The following is a 21,851-nucleotide window of genomic DNA, read 5'->3' on the forward strand; positions in this document are numbered from 1 at the left end:
AAGCTCAAAAGATCTGGATTCTGGGAAAAATAAGTTTGGTGGGGGAAATTTGGTGGGATACCCAGAGGACTAAGCTTCCTTGTAAAGAGCTCAACTACTGACCTTCCTATTTTTAAACATGTGACTCTTCTAAGTATAAAAGCCTGTTGTTCATGGAAGAGAAAAGATGGTCCAGTTGGATAAGGTTCAACTTGCTTCTGTGACCTGTTGTATTTGAAAAGCCATCTATCTGCCTGCAGGAAAAGACAAGGCACCTAATTTTGCTTGTGCTCAGGGAAGAGGCCATTGGGATTACAACCCTAGAAAGAGTTGGGCTAGAAGGAATGCATGTAGATAAACTTAGGAAGAGGGAGCAGAGTATGGGGTTTACTCTCCCTGAGGAAAGAGGTTATAGAAATGGGAAGGTGACAAGGACAAGGCCATGGAGAGATGTTGCTGGTGAGGGCCGGGCACTGGTGAGAGCAGGAGGAAGACAAAAGGTGAACTCAGTCCCGGCTGGGTGGGAACCTCCCTATTTCACTCGGTCCTCTACAAGAAGCTCCAGTTCAGGAATGAGCTGCATAGATGGGCATCAGTCATTTGTTACAAGTAACAGGCTAAATACTCAAAGCTTTATTTTAAATATCTACCTTAATGATAAATTAGAGGAGATTAAAGGTGACTCTTGAGTGACATGAATCTCATGTACATATGCTTTCTTCAGAGGGAGAGAAAGAGTGAATCTAACACTCGGTGGAGCAGGGAGAAGAGATATAGTGAAGCTGAGAATCGGGTCATTGATTTGGGGCTGGGAAACCCATGGTCAGAGAGGATTCTGACCCATTATTTTTGTTGTTGTTGTTCAGAAAGGATGGCTCAAGTCCCCAAAACTTGGGATTTCTCTTTGTCTACACCATATCTGTGGGGCAGTTCCACCAGCCCCACCCTGCACCTGTCCACATCTTCCTGCTCAGCCTGACACTGGTGGGCTTCCTGCTGCTGCTGCCCTTCAAAATTGTTGAGGCTGCATAGGATTTCTTCTGGCCTTTGGGAGACATACTCTGTGCCCTCACTGACTATGGCTACCTGCAAATGGCTTCCCCCCTGCAGTACAAGCTGTTCCACTGGCCTGTGCATGCAGTAATTGCTGCTCAGGTATTTTGGACCTTGTCCTTTGGACCCTGTAGCATTGTGATCATTTTCCTATAACTTACCAACCAACAATGGGATGAGTGATGCCTAAGGCCTCCCTGTCTGCTGGATGTGGTGCTTCCTGGGAGGTTGGAGCTGTGTCTTGCCCTCTATTTCATCCCCATGGTGGTCACCATCTTCTGCTACTGGTACATTATGCATAGCATGCTCTTCCTGCCCCAACTGGAGAGCCATGGGGTTGGCCACTGTGACCCTATTCAAGTTCCCAGTCTGTTTGGGGCTCTACAATGTGTCCCATGTGGTGGGGTTCTTCCAGATGAGAAACCAAATCTAGCAGGCATGTGAGGTGTTGCTCAGTGCTTCAGATGCTTGCATCGGCCCCTTGATTTCCTGTTTTTCCTCCTCAGCTGTCCACAAAGTCTTTGATGAAAGGCTACAGAAGCTACGGAGCTTGGGTACCTTACTGTCAACTTGTTAGAGGATAAGAGTTGGGGAACCATCTGCAAAGACAAGAAATGGGAGATTAAGTATGACCAAGGTCAGCTGCACAGGAGACTAAATTTACCAACTTGTTACTTCCTTGCAGACAAAGGCTAAAAAGGGGGAACACCGAAACAACTGGGTCGAGTTCTCCTGTGCCTAGCTTAAGAAGCAAAGGAGAACAGTGAGCATCTCAAATCCAGCTCATTCATTTGGGTGGGATCGGGCCTAAACTGGCAGTCGGACATCTCTCTCACAATCCTGGACCACTGGCCCCTAACCGCTCACCTGCCTGCCTGCCTGATTGACCCTAACTGCGCCCCTCCCCCCCAGCCTGATCACCCCTAACCGCCTCTGCCTGCTGGCCTGGTCGCCCCTAACTGCCCGCCCCACCCCCACCCCCCGCCAGCCTAATCACCCATAACCGCCTCTGCTTGCCAGCCTGATCATCCCTAACTGCCACCTCGCCAGCCTGGTCACCCCACACAGCCTGCCGTTCAGTCGTTTGGTCATCCCTCACTAACCCCCCTGCCAGCCTGGTCGCCCCATGCAGCCTGCTGCTCAGTCTTTGGGTCATTGGGTCATCCCTCACTAACCCCCTTGCCGGCCTGGTCACCCCATGCAGCCTGCTGCTCAGTCCTGTGGTCGTCCCTCACTAACCCCCCTGCTGACCTGGTCGCCCCACACAGCCTGTTCAGTCGTTTTGGTTGCAATGGTTGCTTAGGCTTTTATATATACAGTATATATATATATATATATGTATATATATATATATATATATATATATATATATATATATATACATATATATATATATATCCACATTAATTTGTTTTTTGTTGTGCTTTTTTTTGTTGGTATTTGCCTAGTATATCTTTGCCCATACTTTTACTTTCAAACTTTCTATATCCTTATGTTTTAAATGCATCTTTTAATAAGCAGTATATAGAGTGGTTGGATTTTTTTGTAATCTTGTATGACAATTTGTATTTGTCTTTTAATTATAACATTTTATTAATTTATATTTATATACTAATAATTTTCAATTTATTTATTCAATTTATTCAATTCAACTTACTTCTGCCATTTTATTGTTAAACACTTCCATTAAAGCATACATACATACTGAAATATACATGCATACTATACTTGGCCAAATAACAATTGTATTGGTCAAATGAATTATCACAGGGAACACAGCCATTTAAGTAAAAAATGAAACATCTACCATCATATTCTGTGCTTTCAATTTTCCCCATCTTTTTTTTCTCCTCTTGCCTTCCTTTGGGGTTAAGTTGTTTTATTTCTTTTCATTTCTCCTATTCTCATATTCATTTCTCACATGGCTGACTAGAAATTATATACTCTGCTTTTATTATTTTAGTGGTTATTTTAGACAATTTAAATTTAGGAATTCCTTTGTTTGTTCCTCCCTCCCTTTCTTCCTTCTTCCCTTAAAAACCACACATTGAGGAAAACCAATTCAGAAGACATTCAAGTATGTGAAACCTGTACAGCAATTTTCCAAGTGTGGTCTGAATACCCCTGCAGGGTCCAGAGACCCTTTAAGGGATCAGTGAGGTCAAAACTATTTTCATAATGGTACTAAGATCCTAATTGCTTTTTTCATTTTCATTCTTTTACGACTGAGTTCACAGTGGAGTTTTCAGAGGCTGCCTGATGTGATATCAGGACAGACTGAACATATAGCAGATATGAGAATACACTTCTGCCTTCTATTATACCGGACATTAAAGGGACTTTCAAAAATGTAAAACAACACCACTCTTCTCAATAGTTTTTGAAATTTTAGTTATTTTTATAAAAAAATGTTATTTACATTAATGTTATGATTTTATGATTACTAGTATTATTATTTTTAAATAATATATATTTTTGAATTTTCTGTTTTAATTTCTAATATGGTAAATGTCAATAGCTATAACCTACATGAACATAAAAAAAACTCCTTGGGGTACTCTTTAAGTTTTAAGAGTATTAAGGGACCCTAAAATCAACAAGCTTGTGAGTAGCCAATCTTGTGATGGGATAGACTATGCTTGTTCTGCTGAACACAACTGCATTTGCTGTAGAAAACATTGTGCTTCCTGGTGTATAAGCGTTTAATGATTCAAAATTTCGAGTTAAATTTTTTTTTTAAATATATTTTATTGATTTTTTACAGAGAGGAAGGGAGAGGGATAGAGAGTTAGAAACATCGATGAGAGAGAAACATCGATCAGCTGCCTCCTGCACACCCCCCACTGGGGATGTGCCTGCAATCAAGGCACATGCCCTTGACCGGAATCGAACCTGGGACCTTTCAGTCCGCAGGCCGACACTCTATCCACTGAGCCAAACCGGTCAGGGCTCGAGTTAAATTTTAATGCTGCTTAAACTTCCAGAGATGTGGTTTAAAATCTGTCTGGTCAAATGCAAAGCTTTTTGATGTATTAAATCTGAGACAAAAACTAGAACTATTCTGTCATGAGATAAAGAGTAATAAAACTGGTTCAGATGGACAAGGTATAATGCTCGGCTCAGTCAGGGTGTTCATCACCTTATGCTAGTCAGGATTCTTGTTCAAAGATTCTTTGAACTGGAGTTTTTCTTCTTTTTTTTTTAAAAAAAATATTATTATTGATTTCAGAGAAGAAGGGAGCAGAAGAGAGATGGAAACCTCAGTGATGAGAATCATCAATCAGCTGCCTTCTGCACATCCCCTACTGGGAACTGAGCCCAGAACCTGGGCATGTGCCCTAATCAGAATACTGGTTCATAGGTTGACGCTCAACCACTGAGCCACCCGGGCTGGGCTGGAGTTTTTCTTCTTGTTTTATGGGACAGGAATACTTCATCTACATTAAGGTGGTAGAGTATTGATCCAAAATATAAGTACGGTTTCTGATCTTAGAAACTGTATGAACGGGAGGAGGGGAAAGCTTAATACTAATTATATTTGCCCTACATCATCCTGAAAAAAACTGTACATTTAATTCTCGTCAGCAACGGTTAAAGAAAGCTTGTGAAGCCAAAAGTTACAAATATACTTTGTGTGCTTTATTTTGGAAGGGGAGCATCATGAAGCCTCAATTTTGTTGCTAGAGTACTCGATAACATCGAGTTCATATAATCTAGTTCAGTGCAATGACTGTTACACCTGCTGGTAAATACAGTAAGTGGTTCTGGGAGCATTGTGTTAGGGGGCAAAAAGGAAGGGTTTCTTCAGCTCCCTCTGGTTTTCAGGTTAATGGTGGGGAGGGTGGGTTTCCATTGGACAGGGCCTCTGACGTGAAGTCATTTACTTTACGTAAAGTTATGTGAGAGCTTTTTCCTTAAGATAGCACACCCCTAACCAGCACTTCACAGCCATTGAATGCATGCCTTTTTGACAAGTTGCTAATTGTCTGCAGCTGTGTTCCATTAAACAAGTATTACTTGGCAAAGATAAAATTATATTAAACATGCATTTTCAATCCATCACTCCATCCTACTTGCAAAATCCTGCTCTGAGATTCTAACCAGCTCACTTGGCAGAGGCTCTGCCCCACCCCCACTTGGGTGGAGAGATGATGGCTTACAGGAAATCTACTGAGAGCCTAGCTCTAGCTTTTACAACACACTCCCATGTGGGAACCTCACAACTGGGGCAGGGTGCAGAGTGATTAAGAAGAAGGGGAAGACAGAACTGATCATGACCCACAGGTTGAGAACCGCTAGCAGGGTCGCCTAAGACAGTCGGAAAACACAGATATTTACATTACGATTCATTAACAGTAGCAAAATTACAGTTATGAAGTAGCAACAAAAATATTTTTATGGTGGGGGGTCACCACAACATGAGGAACTGTATTAAAGGGTCGCGGCATTCGAAAGGTTGAGAACCACTGCTCTAGGAGTAGCTGTGTGACCCAGAATCTGGGCCATCAGCCTAGTTCCCTCTGACCACAGCGATGGTTCACACACGTGTATTTGTCTCATTCTAGGCCAAGGAAAGTTAGCCCAGCCATTCTCTTTCAACCATTTAGGAGAAAGAACCCCTCTTCTACTGAGCTGAACCTGAATTGAGTGCTGGCCATCATTTTGGGGGTCACTTTGAGGAGCGAGGCTGAAGCTGACTTGAAGGAAGGCAGAACGGCAAGGCACCAAGTCCAGGAACTGCATGTCCCTTCAAAGCAGATATGCTCTGGGCTTTTCAGATCTGAAAACCAAAAATTCTCCCTCCTTTAGCTTAAGGTAGTTTGACTTGGTTGTCTGTCACTTACAGTCAAAGAATATGTCATTTCACAAGTGATCACAGTTGCAGCAAGTCTTCATAATTTTTTTAAAATATATTTTTATTGATTTCAGAGAGGAAGGGAAAGGGAGAGAGAGAGAGATAGAAACATCAGTGATTAGAGAGAATCATTGATTGGCTGCCTCCTGCACACCCCCACTGAGGATTGAGACTGCAACGAGGACATGTGTCCTTGACTGGAATCAAACCCAGGACTCTTCAGTCCACAGGCCCACACTCTATCCACTGAGCCAAATCGGCTAGAAATTTTCATTATTTTTAAAATTTGGATGAAAAGTTTAAGTATGAAAAAAAAACTTTAAGTATGGAAACTTAGAAACATAAAAATTATGATATACCAATCATGCAGAAAGGGTGTTTATTAACAGCCATCTTTCTTGAGATTTTTAAAGTTGATGTTCTACCTCACTGGATTTCCTCTTCAACAGAGGCAGCATTATTTTGGAATTTAAATGTCTCTCTCCTGTTCATGGGCAGGTCCATGTCCTGTCCATGAAATATACTTTGTGCTTAAATCCATATACAGTGTTTAGTATTCTTTTGTGTGTCTTTAATGTTTATAAATATCATATGGTACAAGTCATTCTGTAATTAACTATTTTCCACCCAACATTATATCTTTTATATCTACCCTTTTGATACTTATCACTGAAGCTTACAGATCTCATCAGTTTCTTTTATCTGCAGAATAACATTCCCTCGTATTCCTAAGCCATTTTACTTTTCCATTCTACTCCTTATAAGCATTTAGATAATCTCCCTTTTTTCACTAGTATAAAAATGCTGCTTTGAAATTCCCGAGCATGTCTCTTGGTACATGTGTGGGAAAGTCCCTTGAAGGAGAGAAATACTGGCTGGCATGGCATGTGCACTTTTGGCAGCAGCTGCCAAACTGCTCTCCAAAGTGCTAGCATAAATCCAGCTTTCTGGAAAAAAGGCTCACAGCACAGAAGCCCCTGCCTCCCCAGTGGTTCTTCTTCCAACCCTGGCCCAGCAGCCGACACGGTGACTAATGGGAGGGAACAGGCTAGGCATGTGCTACCTGCCAGCAGGAAAAATATTCAAATGAGGCCTGAGACCCTCAACGTAACCCAGTGGATTGGTGTACACATGGACTGTGGTGGGTTGCAGTGGGACAGACGACCTCTCCTGGATTCTAGGGGTAAAGGAGTGGTCCATCTCCCCATTTCTCACCTTTCTTAACCAAATCCACCTTGCCATGAGCATCCAAGGAAAGCATAAAGCTAAAATGCTATGATTAAATCCAGCAGAGAGAGGTTTCTCCCCCATTCCGTAGTTCATATAGAAGTGCACTCAGGCTGGTGACAATGGTGACTAGAAGGCTAGAAATCCTTGGTCCTGGAGGAGAGCACACATTGACAATGGAGTGAAGGGAAAATAAGATGCTGGGACCCTGAGGAGGGATCTAGGAGGCAGGGGGTCAAGTGTCCTGGTTCATAGTGATGAGAATGTGGCCTCCGTTTGACTCTGGACTATTAATCATGGGCCAAGATGAGACATGGTCATGTGGAGAAAGCATAATCTGTCTGTCTTACCTGTGTCTGTGTCACAGGCTTCCATGGCAACTGGAGACACGTTCTATCTATATGGTTTAAGCAGAGAAGAGGTGAGAAGAAGGCAGAGGTGATACTGAGGCAAGAGATAGGATACTGGGAGACAGAATCAGAGCCCGTCTGCAGATAGCAATGGGCTATTGAGGGCCCCTGGCCCTCTGTGAACATGCAGCCCCACTTTCTTCTTGGGTGTTCATGTGTCTAGGGATTCTAGAGAGGTTTTGTGAGGCAGAGCTGAAGAATAACCAATTCAACTGGATCCTGACTAGGAAAAAATGTGTCAAGCAAGGAGTGTGACCAGGGATGGGAGTACATGAGAAAACTGATAGTATGCAAGTTCCTTTGGAAAAATCAGCCCAGGTAATGATATAAAAGAGCAAGCCTGAATTATGAAGGCAGAACAAAGTCTGAAAGATAATCATGGCTTGAGAGCTAGAATCAATTAGATTTGTGGGATTAGAGTTTTTGGGGAAACAGAAAGGGCTGAGTAGTCTGAGAAAGAGCTCAATTCTTGAACTTCCTCTTCCTGACACATAGCAAGTTCAAGTGTAAATGTTCTTGGCTTGTGGGAGACCCTGAGATGGCAGAAGTTCACTTTATTCCACACATTGGTAAATGTCCATTTAGGGCTGATCTCTGAGAGCTGTCTGCTTGAGAATGGGCTGAGGCTAGATGCCTACATTAGTGACTAAGTGCTGGGAGAAGGCACCCTAAAATCTGACCCACAAAAGGAAAGGGATGAGAGGTCACTCTGTTGGGAAACAAGGTGAGGTGTTCATTCCTAGTGAAGCCAGACTAGTAAAAGATCAAGAAAACTGAATGGGAACTCAAGAGAGAATCTGGTAGAGGGATTAAACAAGTTGAGGTAGTAGGCACCAAGTGGAACTGATCTTCCTTGTTGGAGTAGAGAAATGCTCTTGTATTCAACTGGCCAATGATTAAACTGTCCTCACCGAATAGATGTTTCTAAATTATATGATTTTTAAAAATAAACTGGATTCAAGGTTATCTGCACAGTAATTTCTCTAAATCACTTGTATTCTGACTTGCAAGGGTTAGAGCCACAGCCCATGGGCTAGGAATGGCACGCAGCTCTGGGCATGCTTGTAACTGCCTTCATATACCGGGTTAACAACAATAACTTAAATCAGAAGAAGTGTGTTCTGCTATTTTAAGTGTTCCCACACATATTATCATACTTGAGTCATAAAACAATCCTGTGAGGTTGGTTTCTTAAGCCTTCTTCCAGAGAGGCTAAAGGCCTTCCTCAAAGATGCACAGCCACACAGTGGTCAAACCTGGACAAAAATCTATATTGTTCTTCCAGGTCCAGTGCTCTTTCTATTCCACCAGCTTCCTCAGAAATCAGGAGCCAGTGTGTGGGACTCAAGACAGCAGGATGGAGTGTTGTCCCACAGCAGCTGATTGTGGTGCAAGGAACACGAAAAGGCTAAATGCTGGGACCTGGGAGGGGAACCGGGTCTGCTGGTGCTTCTGCCTGGTCCCGAGGGAACCGGAAGCATTATAGAGAACTTACTGTCTCCATGTTTCACACGCTCTAACCCACTGTGCCAGCTCTCCCAAAAGGCTCTGGTTGCAGGGCTTCAGGAAGACAAAGACCCACTCTCTTCTCCAGAGATATAGACACCTGCCTGCAGCCTTATCTGTCTCTTTCATTCCTCCATTCAACCGTATTTATTGAGCATCTGCTCCATGGCAGGCCTTGCTCAAGGTGCGGGGAACATGATGGTGAATGAGACAGAGAAGCTTCCAGCTCTCCTGAGGTGTAGGTTCTGGAAGCCCTGGAGTTGAGGAGTGCTGGCACACCCCTTTAGGCCTAGCCTGTGGCCTCCCCAGGGATGAGACACACTTGAGATGACTGCTATATGACTGAACTAAGAAAGGCCCGACATAGCTCACAATGTGCTTTTTGGTAATTTAAGGGTGGCTTCTTCCTCCCTGCTTCTGGGCCGTGGGTGGTGAGAGATAGCAAATAAAAAAGTACTTGCCTGTTTAACCTGAGAGGATGTCTGTGTGTGCATTTCTAATGATTAGGCACAATAAAAAGTTTTACTGGGGCAATATAAAACCAAGACAGCGACCTGCCACTCACCAGGAACTGCTGGCAAACAAAGTAAATAAACATCGTTGGGTCTGGGTAAAGCACTGCGAAGAAAACCAAACAGAGTGCTGTAGCAAGGGGGAGAGGAGGACTCCTGTAGGTGGAGTTGCCAAGGAAGTGCTTTCTGAGGGAAGACACAGAACTGTTTAATTTCTGCTGATGACACACAGTCTCAGTAACTGCCTGGCCCTGGAACGAAGTCAGATGAGGCAGAGGCAGCTCCAGCTCTGCCACTTCATTAAGGGGCCCAAAGACTTCCTTTTGGAGGTTATGACCCCCTTGCCCAATAAAAATGAGAATAAAGCAAGGTTCCCAGGTGGCCTGTGCTCTTAGAAAGGACCGTTGGTGGCATGGAATAAAAGGAATCAGGAGAGAGCCACACTGTTGGGGAGGAGGCAGCAGGTTCAGTTCCAAGGGAAGACAGAACCAGGAAGGGAAGGAGAGCAGGGTCAGAGAGACACTAATGGAGAGACTGCCTGGTGCCGAACTGGGCTAGAGTGGGGAAGAGGGAGCAGATAAGATCATGCCCAAAAGGCAGAGAGACCTGTCTTCAGCCCCGGACTCAGAGGTCGTGGCCATTCCTCTCTTGAGCGAGAGGGGTGGGAGGAGTTGCAGCAGAGTGCTCTGGGAGTCTGCCCCGCAGGTGAGTATAACCTGTCACAGGTAAGAAAACCTGTCCCATGTGTGTCCACCAGAAAAAGTTGAGCATTGCTCCTTTAAAGAACTCAGTTGTCTGGTTACAGTTTACAATAGAGAAGTATTTGCAGTTTCGCAAAGTGCTTTCGCATACGCTTCCTCATGTATTCCCCCAAACACCCTACTCTGTCACTGAGGGCTACAACCTGCAGTGAAGCCCAGAGAGGTTAAGTGGCTTCCCAGGACCTCCCAGCTGAGCAGACAGAGCCCATGTGGGAATCTTCCCCAAAACTTGGCGGACATCCCTGAGCTCTGGCTGTGGAAAGTTCAGGAAAGAACCAGGCCAAAAGGCAGAGTGGTCAGCTGTCTCCCCTTCGGCCTCTGGCCCCCATCTTCACAGCTGAGCTTTATAGTGTCACTGAGCACCAGGCATACAGAATAGGACTGAGAACTTGAACAACCCCCAAAACAGCTACCAGACCCACTCTCCCTCTGTGACTCTCAACCTTCGCGCACACCAACATCTCCTGAAGGGCTGGTTAAACACCCCAGTGTTTCTGATGCAGCAGGTCTGGGTAGGAGGTCAAGGATGTGTATTTCCAATGAGTCCCCGGTGATGCTGCTGCTGGCCCCCAGGCCCACACTTTGAGAACCACTGATCTATGATATAATAGGTATCTTCCCCTATTATGGGACTCTGGAATCCTTATGAGAAGAATTCTTCTTCAGGCAGAGAAGTAAAAAGGATTAGAGGGCTAAAAGAAGAATTCAACAGAGAGTGAAGGAGCTGGTTTCTTATGAGGCACAGCATTGAAAATCTAGTAAAGAAAAGAAGGAGCAAGGTAAGATTAAAAAAAAAAAGTCAGTAGGAACCAGTGTGATATGAAGTAGAGGACAGAATGCTGTGGTCTAGCCTAGTATTTTACTTCATTTGTCAAATAGCAGATCTCAACTTTTACTATGTCCATATACCACCTGCAATATGATTTACTTATAGATTTTTTAAAAAATTCATGTATTTTCTCACATATAATGTAGTCTTATCCTAAACAAAAATAAAATAATAACAACCAGTACTTATAAGTGTGCCAGGCACACACACACACACACACACACACACACACACACATGTTCACATGTACACACATGTGCACACATATTCATTTCAGTCCTCACAGCAACCCTACAAGGTAGGTGTATTATTATCCCCATTATTTCAAGTGAGGCCTGGAGAAGATGAGTAAGCCGGCCAAGGCCCTCCTCCACACCTTTCCTAGTAATGGAGGAGGTGCTGGCTGGCTGGAGTCGGGGACAGGAGCTTGCCGCTTCACCTAAAGAAGTCCTAGAGGCAGGGCCCTCCTTTCAGTTGGGTTTGAGATGCCATCCCGCCTTCTCAGTACCTCTCAACCTTTAGTAAAAATAAACCGAAAGCTGCCTTTCACTAGTCCATATCATGAAAACAATACTTTAGGCTTTATTTTCATACATAAAATTATATTTAATACACTTTTTCAAAGTGCTTACTCCATAGCATCCCACACTCTCTCTCCCCGAATATCACACTACCCTCAGTCTTCAGCGATACTAACAGGGACGGAGCCAGGCCTGGGAAACAAACAATGGCCTGTTTGAAAGTTTCTTAAGACTCTGTCTTCATTATGATTCCCTGATGGCCCAGGAAAGCACTGGGCTGCCGTGGGGCTGTGTTATGGGGGTGTGGAGCTTCTCATACCACAGCAGACTGGAGGGCTTACTATAAACGGGAACGGAGGAGAGGCCAGCTGGCTGAAAGGAGGAAGCACTGGGCTGTACCCCAGTTTGGTCCTCCCAAGCCAGAAACTCCCCTTCCTCTTCCTGCTCATCCAGGCTTACAGCATGGAGAGGAGCAAAACAGGAGTGCCCGTAGATGGCCAGGGGCAGAGAGGAGGTAATAGCAGAGGTTGAAGGTCATGGGAACCAATTGTGACTTGACTTCTCCAGAACTGAGGTCCCTCAGGAATACCCAGCCTGCAGCCCTGCTGTGTAGGCAGGGGTGGCGGGACCAGGCTCCGGAGAAAAGCAACTCTTCTCTCTCAACATTTCCTGGCCCATGAGTTTGTCGTTCACTCAGGTCCAGAATGTTATGAGCATCTATAGAAAACAATGAGGTAAAGTGATGAAAGCAAAGTTAGTCAAGAAAAAAAGAATCGTCTCTTCCTTTATGCTCCTCCTAACCTAGAAAGTGGGTCTGTGCAGGGGACAGTGAAGTCTGGAGAGAGAGGAGGGATACATGACAGATAGCAGGGCCTCATGGGCTCCCCTGAGACCTGGGCAAAATGATGCTCTGGCAGACAGTGGAGTGAGACACACTCGCACTCCAACACATCATTTGCCCGAAACCCTTCAATCAGTTCCTATTATTTTGAGAATAAAGTCCCACTCCTCGCCTTGGACTGCAGAGCCCTACCTGCTGAGCATCCCACTCACAATCACATCTCTGACCTCATTCCCATCACTTGCCCTTATGCTCAATTTGCCCCTCATGGTTCCTTTCAGTTCTTCCATCACTCCCGGCTTTGTGTTGTGTCAGGGTCTTTGAGCAAAGGGTCCACTCTGCCCAGTGTGCCCCTCCCCAGCTTTTCCCTTGGAGAGCTCCTTAGGCCTCTGCTCCAGTGCCACCCTCAGGACCCACCTTCCCATCCCAGGTTATTCCATTGATCGTCCTATTTTATTTCTGACATAGGAATTATCCTCTACTAGAGGCCTGGTGCATGAAAATTCATGCACTGGAGGGGGGGTCCCTCAGCCCGGCCTGCCCCCTCTCACAGTCCAGGAGCCCTCAGGGGCAGGAGGTGACCTGGTGATCAGGGGAAGGCGATGCCCCCATCACACCTCTGCTGCTGCTACTGCTGGTAGCACAAGCCTTGGCCAGCCCTGGTTACCTGAGCCTCGGACAGTCATGGGCAGCTGAGCAGCTGCCATCTGAGGCTTACCTGCACCTTGGGCCTGCCCTGGGCATCTGGGCAGCTGCCATTTAAGGCACAGGCAAGCCTCGGGCTGGCCCTGGGCTGCTGGGGACTGAGGGGACTGGGGGATTCCGGAGGCAGGCGCGTGGAGTGGCCAGACCCGCCTGGGTGCTGGCCTGGCTGTGTCACGCACCTGCCGCCCCAGCGGGGCTGAGGTGACTGGATGCCACCATCTTGTGGCTGTGGGCACCGCCATCTTTGAGGGTGTGGTGGTCAATTTGAATATTCTTATCTTATTGGCTGTGGGTGCTGCCATCTTTGTGAAGGTGTGACAGTCAATTAACATATTCCCTCTTTATTAGATAGGATATTCATGTAGATACTGTTCTGTTCTCCCTGCCCCCACCAGAATGTAAACTCCATGAAGGTCAGAACCATGGCTGTCTTGTTCGGTGCTCCATCCCCATTCATTCATGGAAGCATGAAACACGTGATCTGGTTGTCACCTTGCCCTCAGCTGCCTAGTCCAAGAGACTTTCAGGTGCATCTGAGGAGAGTAGGGCTCTCCTGGGCACTCAGAGAGAGGATACTGGGGAGGGGCAAGGAGGTGGCACAGAGACCAGGACTGGAACACTGGGACAGAGATGATGTGTGGGAGCAAGAGCTGAGCCTGATTCCCTAGACAGTAATGAGCTTTGTGGTGCCACTTGGACTCAGAACATTTTTCTGGGGTGGCTGGAGCCCCTGACCTTGGTAGCCAGTAGCCCAATTTCCATGAAATGTACTCCTCTGGCTGAGGAATGCCATGTGATGCAAAACTGGAAAAATGAACCTGCTTTGACTATTTCATGCTGGGAAGGGAATAGGAATTTGATGAACTTTCTGTAGTCTATAGTCCAGGGTTGGGGTAGAGAGGAAGGGAGATGAACAAAGAACAAAAGGAAAGGGTAAGACACAGCTGGAGAGTAAATAGAAATTACTGGAAAGGATCCTCTGAAGTATTGGTTGCCTGGATTACAGATGTAAAGGGTGGCCTGGGAGAATAGTCAGCACTTGCATGTGGAGAAAGGTGGTTAGATTGCAGGGGCAGAGACTTGGGGAGAAGCAAAGAGTACCTGGATGCCACTGAAGAGCTTACCAAGCACTCTTCTTCTCTCTGACAAGTGACTCCTGTCAATGGGAAAGCTCTGTGGCTTTAGAGAGAACAGCCGTCGAGGTGCCTGCAGGTCTGATTGCCCTCCCGGAGCCTGGAGACTTTCCCTGGGTGCACTGTGGGAAGCACCCTGACCACTGTCTGTGTCTGGGGAAGAGAGGTGCACACCTGAGGGCACCGGGACTTCTGGAGGACTATGTGGAGGGTGTCACTCTTAGGAACATTCTGAAGGGTGACAGCAGTGAAGAGAAGCAGATAGAATCCAAATGTGGCTATAGGCAGATAATTATACTGCCAGGCCAGGCAGGAGCCCCAGGCCAGGAATGTCCCTCCACTCACCTGGTCCTCTAAGCCTGCAGTTCCCAAAAGATGTGTTGAGACACCCTAGTATGTGACAACCAGAGGCAAGAAATAGAAGTCAATGGTTCCTGGTAATATTGAAAAGACCAGGGTTTGTGAGTTTAAGTAAACAAAGAAATGGGTGGAAACAAGGTAAGAAGCTGTTCCAACATCAGTTATGAGTATTCCATTACTCTTTCTAGAGGGAGCAAGAAGGGGAAACCAAGGTGCAGACTGAAATTGCTTAGGACCTGAGAGTAGCAGGTCCTGACAGAATTCCTCTTTTGATGTTTTGGAGTCACCATTCACACTTGCTGTGGTTAGGCCGGGCTGACCCCAGCCCTCAGTCATGTGCTGTAAGCATGTGCATCTGGCCAAAGCACTCTGGGCCAGCAGGGTCATCCTAGAGACTCTGGCTGGGACTTCATGACAGGAGGCACCAACTCACTCAGGTTGTAATCCTAAACTGCCAAAGGCCACTACGTGGCATAATATTACTGAGAAAAGAGCTATCAAGCTCTTCTCTTTCCTCAAATCAAATTCCCTTCTCAGGAGAGCCCAAGAAGCCTCTGAGAGAGGCTCCTCATCTTTATGTGGTAGGAGAGCAGTTCCGAAACTTCCAAATCCATGTTAGAACCTTTCTTATCCAGGAAGGGTAGAAGTGGGAAGTCTGAGGGGTCGAGGAGGGGTCAGGGCAAGTGGGGAGTCAGGATAGAAAATCTGACAAGCAGGATTTTTACCCCATCAAGGAACTTCACTGTTTGGTTAGGAAGTGGGGAAGGAGGCACTAATAGATATTTCAAAGAAGCAAATGGCAGAAGCTCAGTCAGTTCAGTCTGGGGAAAGGCACACAAAATAAGGGAGGTGACATCCTAATTTTTCTTAACTCAAGCAGAACATTCTCAGAGAGGCTCACTTGATTCTACAATTTTCTTCAACTATGACAAGCCTGCCACTCTCATCCACATCCTTAGCCCAAGAACTTGTTAACTTGCTGGCCCAATAATTTTGCCTCTGCTTCCACATCAGCATCCTCTGTAGTCCCCGGCTCTTGGCTGGACCATGTCTGAGGGATAGGATACAGCAGTGTGGCTTTCCTGGACAGCAGGTGCACTCCATCCACCATGTGTGATGGCTGTTGCTTTAGTGGCCAGACTCCTGGCTCCTATCCCACAATGCTGTGGTAGAGTTCTTTCACCAGGAAACAAATGCACTTGTGTAAAAAAACAAACAAAAACAAATAAAGTCATCTAAATTATGCCCAGTGACAGCGGATGGAGGTGCTAACAAAATATGCATATCTAATTTTGTGTCCCTAAAACAAAACTGATGGCTGCTATGAGAACTTGATTTGAATTATGTTCACTCAATCCCAGGAAGGACTGCAGGGACCATAGAATCAGACAGTAGTGGGTCTGGTGCAATACTCTGCTCTTTCCCATCTGTGGAGAGGTTCCCCTGATAAGACCAGATCAGATGATGTCAGCTGAGATGTGCTCTTCCTTGGGTGTACTGTACACTAAGTCTTTGGGGTGCAATGCAAAGGGTGCAGAATTGGAGGAGAAAGGGCTCATCTGCAAAAGTTGAAAAACTGCAATTTGGAAGAGACTACCAGTTTCTTCACTTAGTAAAAAGTCTTATCTTTGGAGAAACCAAGATGGCGGCATAGGTAAACACCTAAACTTCTGCCTCGCACAACAATTTCAAAACTACAACTAAAAGACAAAACGGACATCATCCAGAACCACAGGAAGGCTGGCGGAGTGGAAATTCTACAACTAGAAGGAAAGAGAAAAGCACACTGAGACTCAGAGGAGCTGCAGGAGGCAGAGGTACTGAGATGCACATGCAGAGAGAGTGGGCAACTGAGTGAGCAGCTGGCTTTCTCAAGCAGGAGGGAGACAAAAGCTCCTGACTGCACTGAACTCCAGTTCCAGGTGAGACTCTGGGGACCCAGACGTATTCAGGGAGAAACTGGACTATCTGGCAGTGGGCGGAACTCAAGTGCGGCTTTCTCTCAGAGGTGCTTGCAGTGATTACCATGGGACACTAAGACACAGGGGCCTATTAGGGCAGGGCTAACAGGAAATCAATGCTGTCTGCTCCGCCCTGAGACTCTGCCCCATCCAAGCTGAGCACAGAGGCTTTTGCAAGTCTTGCCACATAAGGGTGTCTCCAGCACAGAAGTTCTCCCAGCGTAGACACAGCTGATCCTCACAGCCAATTGGCCTGGAGGTCAATTCCTCCCAGTGATACCAACAATCAAGGCTTAACTACAACAAGACTGTGCACACAGCCCACAAAGGGGTGCACCAAGAATGTTCACCTCAAGTAACTGGGGAGGCTGAGCCACTGGGCCCTATAGGACACCTAGCACACAAAGCCACTCTATCAATTCAGGGAAGCAGCCAAAATGTGGAGACAAAGAAACAGATCACAAATTAAAGAAATGGAGGAAAGCAAATGACTGGATATAGAGTTCAAAACCACAGTTATAAAGTTTTTCAAGAATTTTCTATAAAAAGCTGATAAATTTAACGAGGCCCTCGAGGATATGAAAAAGGACCAACTATAAATTAAGCATACACTGATTGAAATAAAAAATATTATACAGAGATCTAACAGCAGACTAGAGAATCCCAAGAATCAAGTCAAAGATTTGAAATACAAAGAAGCAAAGAACACTCAACTGGAAAAGCAAAAAGAAAAAAGAATCCAAAAATATGAAGATAGTGTAAAGAGCCTCTGGGACAACTTCAAGCGTACCAACATCAGAATTATGGGGGTGCCAGAAGAAGAGAGAGAGTAAGATACTGAAAACCTATTTGAAGAAATAATGACTGAAAACTTCCCCCACCTGGTGAAAGAAATAGACTTACAAGTCTAGGAAGCACACAGAACCCCAAACAAAAGGAATCCAAAGAGGACCACACCAAAACACATCATAATTAAAATGCCAAGAGCAAAAGACAAAGAGAGAATCTTAAAAGCAGCAAGAGCAAAACAGTTAGTTACCTACAAGGGAGCACCAATACGACTGTCAGCTGATTTCTCAACAGAAACTATGCAGGCCAGACGGGAGTGGCAAGAAATATTCGAAGCGATAAATAGCAAGAACCTACAACCAAGATTACTCTACCCAGCAAAGCTATCATTCAGAATTGAAGGTCAGATAATGAGCTTCACAGATAAGAAAAAGCTAAAGGAGTTCATCACCACCAAACCAGTATTATATAAAATGCGAAAAGGTATTCTTTAAGGAGAGGAAGAAGAAGAAAAAGGTAAAGATAAAAATTATGAACAACAATTACATATCTATCAACCAGTGAATCTAAAAATCAAGTGAACAAAAAAATCTGATGAACAGAATAAACTGGTGAATATAATAGAATCAGGGGCATAGAAAGGGAGTGGACTGAAAATTCTCAGTGGGAAAGGGGTGTGGGGGGTGCAGGAAGAGACTGGACAAAAATTGTACACGTATGGATGAGGACAGTGGGGCGGGGGGTAAGGGCAGAGGGTGGGTGGGAACCAGGTGGAGGGGAGCTATGGGGGAAAAAAGAGGAACAATTGTAATAAACTGAACAATAAAGATTTATTAAATTAAAAATAAATAAATAAATAAATAAATAAAATGTGAAAATTTGGTGAAACTAGTTAGAAAAGCAATAGATTAAAGAGACCATCCATACAACTAAAAAAAAAAGTCTTATCTTTAACAGCATATTGCACACAGGAAAAGGGCTTTTCCCCAGCCATCTTTGCAGCTAGATTTGGTTATCTGACTAAGTTTTTGCCATTGAGGTATTAGCAGAAGTGTTGTGTGGAACTTCTAACAAGTCTATGAAATTGAGGAGAGACACTTCTTTTCCCCTTCCTCTATTCTCCTTCCAGGAACACAGATGTAATGGCTGAAGCTTCAGCTTCCATATTGGACCAAGAGGACAAAGGCCACCTAGGATGGGTAGAGTAGAGAGCTAGAGGACAGGTTTGAAGTCTTCCTGGGGCTGCCAAAGACAATCCTGGACTACATATCTCTAAGCTGCTTTTATGACAGAGAAATATCATTATATCCTTTTACACAGATATTACTTGGGGTTGTTCTATTATATGCAGTGGAATCCAGTCCTCACTGATTGGAGTTTCAGTATATGTCAACTTTATAGCAAACTAAAATTTATGTCTTCAGTTTTTTATGATGCTTTAAACAGAAAGTTTTCAAAATGGAATTAGAATAATTTAAGAGGCAAAGGAAAACAGCAGTATCGCCAAAGCAGCCATTAGTTTGGCCCTCTTCTTCCTTGTTGTTCTTCTTCATCCATCATTTCTTTTCTTTCCAACATTTATGACGGTTGATATCCCTCTCTAGGTAGTAGAGTTGGAATAGTGGTTATCTCAGTCTGGGAGGGTTGCTGACTGAGAGGGGCACTGAAAATAATTTGTATCTTGACCTACATGATGGTTACACAGTTATATACATATGTTAAGTCATCAGCTGTACTCCTAACATTAGCACACATTATTGTTTATATGTTACACTTTAATAAAAATAATTTATAAAAATTCTCTCTAAAATTCCACTACACATATTTTAGTCTTAAAAGCACTCTTCCTCCCCATGTTTGCAATTCAAGAATTATATAATTTGGTACTCTCCCCTTATTCCTTACCCAATTTTGTCATATTGGGAAAGTGCCAGTGAATAATCATTTTCCCAGATGCCTTTGCAGCCAGGAGTTGTCATGAGATGTAGTGCTAGCCAATAAGAAATAAGCAAAAGTCTCCTGGGTAGTACTTCTAGAAAAGCTATAGTTTTCTTAATTAAGAAAGGGAGAAAGTTTGGTAATGATGATGTGTCAGTGCAGGTTCATCAAGTGTAACAAATGCACCCCTCTGGTGGGCGGTGTTGATATGTGGCTATGCATGTGTGGTCTATGGGAAATCTCTGTACCTTTTTCCCAGTATTGCTGTGAACCTCAAACTGCTCTACAAAATAAAGTCTACTGGAAAACAATGTTTAAGGGTAGCTCTTTTTAATATCATGAAACAAAAGCCAAATCTAGGGAAGCAGAAAATCTAGAAGGAGCCTGGGCTGTGGAGGACTGCTCCTGAGCAGCTAGCTGCACCAGCCTTGGACGCCTTCCATGACATGAGAAAGAGGATATGTTTGAGGATCCATGATTTGGGTTTCCAGGCCCATTTGGCAACCTCTACCTGAGATATAAAGCTTTTAGCTTTACATGGGCAAAGACTTCTTGAGACACAGGGGAATCTCAGTTGCTAATTCACTGTGGCTTCATGTCATGTCACGACTAGGGCCCAAGGCAAAAAAAAAAGGGGGGGGAACCCTGAAGAAATCTCCCAAATGAAACCTCCATCTGCATGCTCCTGTCCTTGCTTCTCTTGGTAGCAGTCTTCATGTTCTCTGTGTGAGCTGGATTCTTCTGGCGACGGAAGGAGCTAATGGGAGGATGACTCAACATGCAGAGGACCTTGGTTCATAAGCTTTTCTGAGAGCTAGTAGTGAAGTATTACATCACTGCGTCACTGTTTCTCAATTCCCACTTTTGATAAACACAAACTGTACTTTCTATAATTGGTAATAAGAAAACCAGGGTTTTCCCTTTTATGGAAAATGCCCAAGCATTTCAAACCACATGAATTATCAATCCCCTCCCCCAGGACTTTCTGATAATCTCACCACACCTCTTAAGACTCAACAGTCTAATTTGAGTTTCTTAAGAGTCTACAAACTGGACAGAAACCTGGGTAACTCCAGTGATGCCACAACTAGTGAGGAAAGCCCATGTATGACAGAAGCCGGTAAAGCAAGAAAAGCAGAAGGAAGGCTGCGCTGGGTAAAGGAACACAGAGCATACAGTTTCACCCCAGTTTGGCTCACCTTTTGCACCTGAGTGCAGGCATGTCAGCTTTACTAAGGGATTCTGCACCACTCCCACTTCCAGAGACTCTCCTGGCCGTCCTCCTTTGTTCAAGGTCAATGCTAAAAGGCAGTCCAAGGGTGGCCTGAGCCCATGAAAGATGCCGGTAGTCTGGCCTGAAGGCTGTGTGGGGACGAGGGGTGGGGTATTTTTCTCCCAGTGTAGTTCCTGGTCTGAAGGCCAGCTCTGCTTGGGCAGCAAATGAAGAAGGGAGCCAGGGAGGAAGGAAAAGTTCAGACAACCTCTTAGGATTCCAGTTATAAAGGAAGAGTCCTCTCTCAAGTTCTTATTTCTGTTTCACAATAAAATTTTGATTCTTATAAATATCCATGCTCATTTTTAAACGCTAAGTGGCACTGTGAATATAGCAGCGAGAAACAGTAAATGATGTCTTCCCTCTACTCTCCGTGTATCCAAACTGTTTATATAGGGAGGGAGGAGCTGATGAAAGATCACATCTGGGTTAGAGCAGGAACTGGAACACTTGAAAGGCTGAGAGTCTCCTAGATCCTGGGAAACTAGGGTTGAAGGTCATTCTTTCCTTCTTGGTTTCAGGGAAAGAGTAAAGGCCACTGTCAGGAAGCCTGGTGACCATGCAGATACTCCCTGTGGGAAGTAGATGAAATGACACCGTGGCCTGTATCCTTTTATCTTCCTGTGTGGCATCTACAGGACTTCCGGGGTCTGCTAGGGAAGTTGGGTCTAACTTGCACCCTCCCAGTACAGTGGGGAGCAAAGTGCAGTGGTGAACACCATGATTCCAGAAAACCTGGGTCTCATGTTCAGAGTTCAGCTCTTCCATTTACCAGCTGTGTGACTTCAAGCACATTGCTTAACCTCTCTATACCTCAGTTTTCTCATCTGTAAAATGGGAATGAGTGTGCCCACCTCACAGAATGCTTTAAGGATTAAATGAGTTCATCTTTGTAAAGCTCTTTAGCATGGTGCCTGAATGGTATCATAGAATGGGCAGTAAATGTTGGCTGTTGAACTGGTTTCCTATGTCTGTTACAACAAATTGCCACAAACTTGGTGACTTAACACAACTGAGATTTATTTTCTCACAGTTCTGAGGCCAGAAGTCTAAACTCAATGTCATGGGGCTAAAATCAAGGTGTGGGCAGGACCATGTTCCTTGTGGAGGTTCCTGCCTCTTCCAGCTCCTGATGGCTATTGACATCCTTGGCTTGTGACCATATCACTCCAGTCTCTGCCTCTGTAATCACATTACT

General features: G+C 44.8%; 1 pseudogene across 1 annotated transcript; it reads left to right on the forward strand.

Moving 5' to 3' along the window:
• The first annotated feature begins 429 nt into the window (after positions 1-429).
• LOC308235965 (free fatty acid receptor 2-like) lies at positions 430-1,609 on the forward strand (annotated as a pseudogene). Its single transcript has 2 exons — positions 430-438; positions 910-1,609. The product of its transcript is annotated as a free fatty acid receptor 2-like (transcript).
• The last annotated feature ends 20,242 nt before the right edge of the window (positions 1,610-21,851 follow it).

The sequence above is a fragment of the Plecotus auritus genome, assembly GCF_963455305.1.
Source record: "Plecotus auritus genome assembly, chromosome: 10".
Lineage (NCBI taxonomy): Eukaryota > Metazoa > Chordata > Mammalia > Chiroptera > Vespertilionidae > Plecotus > Plecotus auritus.